The sequence below is a fragment of the Equus asinus genome, chromosome 7 (assembly GCF_041296235.1).
Source record: "Equus asinus isolate D_3611 breed Donkey chromosome 7, EquAss-T2T_v2, whole genome shotgun sequence".
NCBI lineage: Eukaryota > Metazoa > Chordata > Mammalia > Perissodactyla > Equidae > Equus > Equus asinus.
The window spans coordinates 71,229,824-71,238,552 of record NC_091796.1 but is presented as its reverse complement, the minus strand read 5'-3'; the positions used below and the strand labels follow the sequence as shown (position 1 = coordinate 71,238,552).

The following is an 8,729-nucleotide window of genomic DNA, read 5'->3' as shown; positions in this document are numbered from 1 at the left end:
TATGTTAAGTGAAATAAGCCAGATAGAGAAAGACAATCTCTGTATGACTCCACTCATATGTGGAAGTTAGACATGTAGACAAAGAGAACTGATTGGTGGTTACCAGGGGAAAGGGGGGCGGAGTGTGGGGAGTGGGCACAAAGGGTGAAGTGGTGCACCTACAACATGACTGACGAACAATAATGTACAACTGAAATTTCACAAGGTTGTAAACTATCATAATCTCAATAAAAAGTAAAAAAAAAAAAAATATGTGGAGTTGAAAGAAATAGGCTACAGAAGAGCCATAGAGTAACATCTTACAGAAAATACCATGGGAGTAGAATATATTAGTGTCAGACTATCTGCATTCAAACCCTGGCTCTGACAATTACTGGCTATGTGGTTGCTATGAACAGCATGTTTGTGTCCCTCAAACTCATGTGCTGAAGCCCTAATCCCCAGTGCAATGGTATTTGGAGGTGAGGTCTTTGGAAGGTGATTAGGGTTAGATAAGGTCATGAGGGTGGGACCCCTTGATAGGATTACGCCCTTATAAAAAGAGAAAGAGACAGATCTCTCCAGCTCTCTCTCTGCTGGGTGAGGACACAGCAAGAAGGCGGATGTCTGCAAACCAGGAAACGGGCCCTCAACCAGACACCCAATCTACCGGCACCTTGTCTTGGACTTCCCAGCTTCCAGACTGTGAGACATAAATGTGTGTTGGTTAAGCCACCCAGTCTATGGTATTTTGTCATAGCAGCCTCAGCAAAGACAGTGGCCCGGGACAAGTCACGCAAATTCTAGAAGCCTCACTTTTCCTATCTGCAAAATGAGTATATTAAGAACATATACTTCCTGTGGCTACCATGAGGACGAAATAAGAAAACCCATGTGTGGTAGGCAGAATAATGGTGACCCAAAGATCTCCATGTCCTCGGGACCCTGCTGTCAAGGCCTCATCAGAGCCAAGTAAGTCCTGGTAGGGCTGAGAGGTGTGTTCTGAGCCCCCAGGAGCAGAGGAAACCGTCACAGCTGGTGGCTGCCTTAGCATCCTCCTGGGAGTCAGAGGGGAAGGTGATGTTTCTGCTTTGTCCCAGCCCATATTCTGGAAGATTCATTGCTTTATCTAAACAGCCTGGATTTAACTGTTGTTTGGAATTTTGACTAATTTACCTAGTGCTCCTCAAATATCTGAATTCCCAGTAACCTCGTGGAAGAAGGCAGGATAATTTACTTAGTAAGCACAGGAGTGTTGGAGTCATGTGTTCAGTTCTCAGCTCTCCCAATTACTGGTTGTGCGATCTTGGATAATTGTCTAACGTTTCTAAAGCTCAGTTCCTTCATCTGCAAAAGGCGGGAAATGATGCATTCCCGACAGGTTGTTGAGAGGACTCAGTGAGATGACATGAAGTACTTAGCACAGTGCCCGACAGAGAGTACGTGCTCCAAGGTGGCCGCGTACATTACCAGTCATCCACAACATGCCATCACCCCGAGAGCAGGGACTCCTGCAGCAAGCACTGTGGGCACCTTCCCCACCTGCAGGAGGCCCCAAAGCATCCCAGAGTCTCCAGCCCACACTTAGCTCTTCTGATGGAAGAGGCCAGGCAGGCTGGTGGCGTCCACGGAGGCCACCAGAGCCCAGAGGGATGGCAGCCACACGCAGAAGCCTGGCAAACTTGGAGCAGCAGCCCTGGCCTCCTGAGACCTGACATGTCCCACTGCTGGCTGCCACATTTGGAGCTGAAACCCAATCGGCCTGGCTCATGTCGGTTCTCCTGAGCAGAAAGCAGAGGGGCTGTTGGGGGCTGAGAGCGGGGTTTTGGTGCTGGATTGCCCACTCTTCCTCTCACTCGTCAGTGCACGGCAGAGGGAAGGGGCCTGACTGCATGGGGTGGTTGCATTTGTTTTTTCCTTGTGATTTTCTATAGACGCCAGCCTCAACCTGGTAAATGCCCAAGCGCCCCCGTGGGTTTGAGTGAGTGAAGGTTCTTTGCCAAGGAACTCTGGCTCCCAAGGCTGGCAATGCCAGGAGGAAGTTCCCAGCCTCCCTCCTGCTCTGACTTGGCTGTGCCTCTGCCGTGTCCCAGACCCTGAGGACACCACTGCCCGACGTAGCACAAGAAGAATGTGAGGGCACCTGAGAACAAAAGAGAGGGGGATGGCATTTCTTGTTCCTTCTTTGACCTTTTGGAGCAAAGCAATGATTCTGAAAACGTTCGCAGCCCATTTATCATACAGCACAAACATAGCGGGTTCAGGGTACCAGCTGCTGTGTGCCAGCGTGGACATCACGCTTTCATAACTGTTCTGCTCTTAGGGAAGGAAACCCCAACCTCCTGGGTTTTCACGCCAAGAAATCAAGCTAAGATTTATGGGTTCTTATAAAAGGAAAGAAGGAAGGAAGGAGAGAAAGAAGGAGAGAGAGAAAAATTTAACCTCATAGTCTTGAGCCAGGCAGGATACTGCCTGCTATCAACAGGCAGTAGATCCTGGCCACCAGTGAAGCCATGGTGAGAGCACAATGGCTAGTGCTGTGGCCCAAGCCCCACAGAAAGAGCCGAGAGTGCCAGCCAAATGGACGTTGCCATCATCTCCTGACAGCAGGTGCAGTGGGGGACGGACAAATGGAACCTCTTTGTCTTTGTCGTTGCACCCATAGGGCCCACAGTGGTGGGAAACCCATTTGTCCCAGGAGGAGGGGGCAGAAAGAGGAGAAGGGAAAAACGACTGGCTCACTCTGGATCCATAAATCACTGGAAGGGAGAGACCTTGCCTGGTGAAGTTGGAGATTCTACCTGGCATCACCCTGATGGTGAGCCTGGTGTCATAAATCAGCAGGGCTCAGCCAACAACAGCCCCACCCACTGGCCTCGTGCAAAGGTGGTGGTTATTTTGCTGGTGCTGGGGCAGGTGTCTACCAGCCCATGGACACAGGCCCATTCTGTGTGCTTTCCCTTGGGTGTGATGGGGGAGAGAGCAGAGTGGATAGCTGTCCCTGGGAACGTGGCCCAGTGGCCTGGCAGAGATGGAATGTCCTTGGCCAGCTCTTTGTGAGCAGGCAGAGATGGTCAGGAGATGAGTCTCATGATCAGATGACTTGGGCTTGCTAGAGTATTTTTCCTAGGTTTCAGAATCATCTGAGGTCACTTGAGTGTCCCTGCTGACCTTGTTGGGTCCCTCAGGTAGCTCTCTGAGCTCTAATTGTTCAGCTTGTGCTGAATTTTTTTGGTTCAGGTGGGCTTGCCCAAGAGGTAGGTGTGTCAAAATAGACTCAATAGTTTACTTCGTTGTCCCACCCATCAAGGAGGGGTCGTACACAAAAGAAACAGCTTGTTGATAGCAATTGTCCCCCTCCCTACTACCCTAGGTGGGCTACATGCATCCCTGCCCTCTACCCTTCACCCCTGCCAGAGTCTCATCCCTGACTCCTCACCTGCAATGGCCCTTCCATCTGCAAACACTCAACAACGCTGCAAGGCTCTACTCCAACATCCTGTCTCCTGGGATGCGTTCCATGACATCCCCCACCTCACATCACCAATTACGGGAGAACCAACAAGAGCCCTCCTTTCCTTCATTTGCTTCATAAATGATTATTAAGCCCCTGGTACGTCCCATATGCTGTCAATACAGGAGAAAACAAAATGGATGCAGTCTCTGTCCTCAGGGAGCTTACTCTGTTGTGAATTAGAGAGATAATAAATATAAATAAATGAGATGGTCAAGCTTGATGAGCACTTTAAAGGAAATAAAGGAGAAGCTGAGAGCAAATAATGAGGATTAAAGTGGAGCAGTTACTATAGATGGGGTGATGAAAGAAGGCCTCTTTGATGAAATAATATTCAGCAGAACCTGAAAGATGAAAAGGAGCCAGCGGTGTACAGTTCAGAGGGTACCATGCGTGCAGAGAGAAGACCAGTGAGCAAGAGGGACAGAGGCTCATGAGACTGGAGAGTGGGCAGGCTCAGATCACACAGGGCCAGCAGTCATGGGGAGGAGTCGGTGGCGTCCATGCTCAGGGTCCTGTGATCATTTGGTGGTTCTCCTACTTGGGCCCATGTTCTGTTGTAGTTCCCATTGGTTTACTTCCTTACTTCCTAGCTGAGTGTGAGCCCTTCAAGGCCAGGGTTGTGTCTTGTTCATGACTATGTCTTTGGCACTAGCCCGTTCTAGAATCATGGTGGGTGAGATGGGCAATGGTCGCTGACCACCTGAGTAGATTTTCATATCTGTCTGCCTTCCCCCCTTCCCCTCCACTTTTAAAGGTGAGGAAGAAGCCCCTGCTGGCTCCTCCAGTTGGAGGAAGGGGATGCAGAGCCCAGTGGCTGGAGTAACTGACCTGGCCTTTGTCCTGAGGTAACCCTGGCACCTGAGACACAAAGTCCACAGGCCTGGAACTGCTGCAGGCTCCAGATGCCTTTCTAGCTGCTGGCAGTGCCGAGGGTTCTCAGCAAGACTGCGCACCTTTTACGGACTCAGCCATGTCTTGAATGCATGCCCGACACTCGTGACCTGTTTCTGCCCATTGTTTAGGGATTATTACCATTTACAATACCGGGCAAAAACAAATCAAGTAATGTATGCTCATCAATATATAACTCTATCTATAATGACTGGCATTGGTCATATATACACTTTTCTATTTCAGTTCAACACATGTTTCCATGTCAGGCACAGGGATGCCAAGGAGAACAACATAGCCCCTGCCTTCAGAAAGCTTACAGTCTGGTTAGAAAAGAACAGTCTTGTAAACAAATAAATGCTAGAAAATATTTTAATTGCTATGATGTGGACATCAGCCCAGTTTACCGATAAAGGGATCAATTTTACCTGGGGAGGAAAGGAAGAGGGAGCATTGGAAAGGTTTCCATTTGGGAGAAAGTGAGCACATGTTGATCAGGCAGGTAAGAAAGGGCCCTTCAGGTAGAGGGAGCAGCGTGAACAAGAAAGGGAATATTGCACAAACTGTAAGTGTATTTGGCAAAAGGGAGGGCTGGGGGAGAGCGGCAGTGGGCAGTGTAGGGCTCTAGCATAGGGTTATAGTGTGGGATTATAGAGAGATTTGCGTGCTGGGCTGAAGAGCTTGGACCTGATCCTATTGGCACCGGGAGCCCCTGAAGAGCTTTAAGTAGGACACAGGGTGGAGAGGTCATGTTTACCCTGGGGAAAGATTGCTGGGGTGGCAGTGTGGAGCCCGGAGGAGAGGAGATCAACCCAGGAGGCCAGGAAATCCGTCCAGGCACATGTGAGAGCTGTCAGTGGGTAGGAGCCAAGGGCTGAAAGAGAGGGAAGATCCTGGAGGCAGGAAGGAGCTGGAATCGCTAGAAGGGAGCGCTACTTTGGAGATGGACAAGGACTTCCCCTCCCAGGGTTCCCCTGGGGGTCGACGGTGGCACCTTCCAAAGAGGCAGAATACAGGGGGAAGAGTATATTTAGCAGGGAACTCATCCCGTTTTGGACAGCTTGAGTTTGACATACTCAGTACCAGACTTCGACTTGGGCAGCTTGGGTCCCTGCCCTTGGCTCCCCAAATTAGGGGCCCCGTTCTAGCCCTTCCTGGGCCCCACCACTTTCCATGAGGCAATGAGAAGTCTGTGGGACCAAGGAGACGTGCCCACAAGATCCAGTGACTCCTCCTTCTAGAACTTGCTCCAGGTAACCGGAACCTGGGAATTCCCTGCCCAAATGCCCCAGCCTGCGGCCTCTTCCCAGGTCTGTCCTCCCAACGGCAGCCAATGTGAACCCCCTGGTCTCAGGCAGCAGCCAAGAGGCAGCTGTTTGGCGGCGTGTTGAGATGGAGCTGGGATGTGCAGCCTGGGTTGTCCACAGACATATACGTGTGCAAGGCCTCTTGAGACGTGGGACAGGAGAGGGGTTTGGAATAGAAGGAATCTCCATTTGTCTCCCACAAATATTAGGGAGAGACCTGGAGGTCATCTATAGGGTTATTTTTTTAGTGTTCTGAAATCTTCTCTTTTCAACACTAATATCTGCAACCCTACCCTACCCAACCCAAGTTGGTCTGACTCAGTTTCCAGACCTCCCATAATCTTGGTTACCCTCTTTTGAATTGACTCTAAAGTTTCCATAACTAGAAATTCAGATAACTGCTACAGAAACTTTACAGTCAGGGACAATCAGGGAATATGGATTCGATTACATCTACCAAATTCCCCAAAAAATGGATGGATGCAGAAGTGACTCAGGGATTAAGTTCGTGGGCGGGAGACAGAGGGGCTGCTTGGGGAAGGGTTTGGACCCACCAAGCTGCAATTCAGAGGAGCAGATAAGGAGCAAAGAACAGAGAGGAAGGGAGACTGTGTGCATGCGCCTCACAGGACTCCAGAAAAGACAGGGACACACCTAAATGTCCTACAGGCGGTGTAACAGACAAAGGAAAGGTCCACTCCACTTTCAAGCCTGCGCTCCTAACCCAGGCACCTTGGCAGTCTTCCCTTTCTCTCTTTCACGAAGACCAGCAGGTCTCCGTTTTCCCGTCCCTCTGCTCCAATCACAGGGCAGTGTCTTCTCCTGGGGAGCAACAGCCATCTGGGTTATCTTCTCTGTGTCTGGCTCCCTCACCAATTCATCACCTTTTTAATAATCTCATCTGCAAATATATCCTTTCTCATTGGCCTCTTAATTTCTCTCTCCTCCAGCACTTTCTTCTCTCTTTCTGAAACCTTATTATTACTGCGTTATAGAACACTGGGGGACAGCTTGCCTAAAAGACACACACTATGAAGTAAATGCACATGGCTACGTCTCTGAATTGTCCAGATCTAGTCCAGTTGTGCAACTTCACAAGTCCAACTGTTTACTGGCACACAGCCCAACAGCCTCATGGTGTGGGTACTGGTTTAAAAGCTACTCTGTTACTGGTCAGGAGCTCCGCATGCACGGTTAACCTTAGATCACTGTGATGAATTGGTGCGCAGCCCTGGCAGGTCACCCCGGCCCAGCCCAGCCCCTGGCAAGGCGAGCAGGAGCGCTGCCCCTGCCCAGGGGGAGCAGATATTGATTCCAGGGTGTCAGGAGCTGCCTGACATCCGTGTCCCCGTGGTGTTTCATAAGCCCCAACAGCTCCTTACCATTGTTTTGGGGGAAATGGGGGCTCCTCTCACTCTACCACCCCATTGCCTTCCTGGAGATGCCCTCTCTCCCCACTTCGAATCTTGTCCCAGATGGAGGGGAAATGACTGCCCGTAGCAAAAAAGGGTCAAGTCTGGCCTGAGACGAAGGGTGCACAGTCCACACCGTCTCACCAGAGCCCTTCGTAGGTCCTTTCAATTAACTTGCATTGTGTTCTCTGCAGGTGGGGCAAGCCCAGGATTGCTCTGTCAACAGCTCTATCTATAGCAGGACCTGGGGCGGGCCCAGCATCAGCGGCCTCTGCCTGCAGCTCGCTGACCCCGCAGCTCAGCTGTGAGAATCAATCATCTCCTTCCAGACCTCATCATTCAGCAGCTGCGGGGCCTCAGCTATTTTTACCGCCTGCCCCAGGAAGCCAGCTGCCAAGGACGTGCAGGGCTACCTTTGCGGGAGGCGGTGCTGTAGAAATGAGCTGCGGGTTGTCAGGGCAGCTGAGCCTCTGCCTCAAGGTTAAATCTGAAGTGCCTGACCTAGAACAGGAGAGCACTTGATCTCCTTCCACTCTGCAACAAGGAAAGTGCCCCAGAGGCTCACGCTGGGGAAACAGATGTCTCAAGGAAGGAAGGAGCCCAGGGACACTGCGGAAGGACCCGGAGTGGAATGGAGAGGAAAATAGTGTGGACATGTGTGTGCATGTGTCTGGGCTTCTCCTACCCAAACAGGAGTGTCAGGAATCATAACATCCCAGGCAACTGGCCTCTATCCCTTGCACGGTCCCAGCCGAGGAACGCCCATCTAGCTGCGTTCCCATCAACAACCAGCACTTCTAGGATGCCTTCCACGTGCCAGGCCTGCACTGGGCCAAGGAATCCAGGGTCTGCCCTGGAGTCGTCCAGAGTCTAGAGAGGCCTAATACAAAAGAGCATCACCGAACCCACGGGGGCCTGTCGCTTCCCTGTCTGCCCATCACCCCAGCTCCTCTGCTGCCCTGAGCTTGGAACTATCTTCCTGTTGGGTTCCCAGGGGAGGAACCTGTGCTGTGTAAGACCAGGTGACGCAAAGCATTTTATATTTGTCAAGGTCCATCCAATACCCTAAACAAGCTCCTTCAGCACAGTCCTGAGGTAAGTTGGTATTTTTAGTCTGTTTAAAAATAGTCTGGACTGGGGCTGGCCCCATGGCCGAGTGGTTAAGTTCACGCGCTCCACTGCAGGCGGCCCAGTGTTTCGTCGGTTCGAATCCTGGGCGCGGACATGGCACTGCTCGTCAGACCACGCTGAGGCAGCGTCCCACATGCCACAACTAGAGGAACCCACAACGAAGAATGCACAACTATGTACCGGGGGGCTTTGGGGAGAAAAAGGAAAAAATAAAAAATCTTTAAAAAAAAAAAATAGTCTGGACAGCCAAAGTCTCAGCTGCTTGTGCACATGTGCGCTTTGCTCACAAAGTGGGAAAAGCAGAACTTACCCACGTCCTAACAGAGCAAAGGGCGGGAGAAGTCTCGGGTTCCCTGGCTCTCTTTCATCTCCCCAAAGGAAAGCAGGGGATCTGGAATGGAAAGATGAGCTCTGAGGCTCTGCTTGTTTGCACTCCTGTGGCCTTTAGGAACGGGAAACCAGAACCCATGAAATAACCTACTGGAGGGATGG

The 8,729-nt window shown here is 51.0% G+C and overlaps 1 long non-coding RNA gene across 1 annotated transcript; it reads left to right on the top strand.

The window, feature by feature from the left end:
* The first annotated feature begins 7,041 nt into the window (after window positions 1-7,041).
* LOC139045782 (uncharacterized) lies at window positions 7,042-8,471 on the top strand. Its single transcript, XR_011504878.1, has 2 exons — window positions 7,042-8,201; window positions 8,291-8,471. It is a non-coding gene; the product is annotated as an uncharacterized lncRNA (long non-coding RNA).
* The last annotated feature ends 258 nt before the right edge of the window (window positions 8,472-8,729 follow it).